The sequence below is a fragment of the Eucyclogobius newberryi genome, unplaced genomic scaffold (assembly GCF_026437365.1).
Source record: "Eucyclogobius newberryi isolate DKJ021-1_F unplaced genomic scaffold, fEucNew1.0.hap1 SCAF_5, whole genome shotgun sequence".
Classification (NCBI taxonomy): domain Eukaryota; kingdom Metazoa; phylum Chordata; class Actinopteri; order Gobiiformes; family Gobiidae; genus Eucyclogobius; species Eucyclogobius newberryi.
Window position 1 is genome coordinate 2,655,586 of NW_027316167.1, and position 1,031 is coordinate 2,656,616.

General features: G+C 49.7%; 1 long non-coding RNA gene and 1 other non-coding gene across 2 annotated transcripts; both read right to left on the bottom strand.

Moving 5' to 3' along the window:
* LOC140380630 (uncharacterized) lies at positions 1–1,031 on the bottom strand. Its single transcript, XR_011931176.1, has 4 exons — positions 937–1,031; positions 703–780; positions 399–501; positions 1–321 (listed from the first exon to the last, which is right to left on the bottom strand). It is a non-coding gene; the product is annotated as an uncharacterized lncRNA (long non-coding RNA).
* LOC140381787 (small nucleolar RNA SNORD67) lies at positions 567–663 on the bottom strand. Its single transcript, XR_011931279.1, has one exon. It is a non-coding gene; the product is annotated as a small nucleolar RNA SNORD67 (small nucleolar RNA).

Consider the following 1,031-nt stretch of genomic DNA (forward strand, 5'->3'; position numbering starts at 1 on the left):
GTGAAGAGTTTGACTGAGCTTATGAAACAGTTGTTCAGAACCCCTGGGCTAAAGACAGTGCTGCCCCCGTGTGGACTCTGAGTGCCACTGCAGCTCCAGCTCTTATATTTCATGTCGTGTCACGTGTTCCATTTTTGGAGGAAGCGGCTGGTGTGGATCAGGGCGTGTCCAGAGTCTGACCCCGCCCTCCAGTGTTCTAGCACCCTAGCACCAGAGGTGGGCCCCCAGAGGCATTTTGGTTTCATTACGTCTTTATTATAAAAGCTCTTTTCATTTGTGTTTTAGGCTCAATTTAGTTTCTTCAGATGAACTTCTCCTGGTCTGGAACACAAACATAAATATTTGTTCTAAAAAGTCTTTAAGACTGAACATGATGTTTGTGACATCTGAGGGAGTACCTGCTGCGGGGGCCACAGTCTCCTCTCTCGCTCTCTCTCTCTCGGGGGGCCACAGTCTCCTCTCTCTCTCTGGGGGCCCACAGTCTCCTCTCGGGGCCACAGCCTGAGGAACAACAGAAGTGGTCATGATTGGTTGCTGAAGCGTCCCTGTGAGGTTTGAGTGACAGGAGAGGGTCAGATGGCCCCTGTGCACATGAGGCTCTTCAGGAGTCAGAGCGAGTCTCACACAGACTCACACACAGCAGTGCAACTCATCACACCCACAACACAACACAACACAACACACACTCTGAGACACACTCACCCCAGAACTCTCTCACGTCCCTGGATCCCGCGGGCCCGGGTCCTTATACCCTGGCCCGGACCTGCGCACGAGTCGGCTCTGTAAAACATGACACAACGTGCGTTAGCTTAGCTGTTAGCATCATCGCGTGTTAGCTTAGCTGTTAACATTGACATGTTACAAAGAAATTACGCACTTTCGCCCAGTTAAAACACTAAATAAGTTGTTTAGTACATTAGGGTTTAAAATACTCACATAAAGCAGGTCACGTGAGCACATAGTCCGGTCTAAAGTGCCGTAAATCGTCACGTTTCTGCTCCGATGTCGTGTCTTCTGTATGTTTCTTTCAA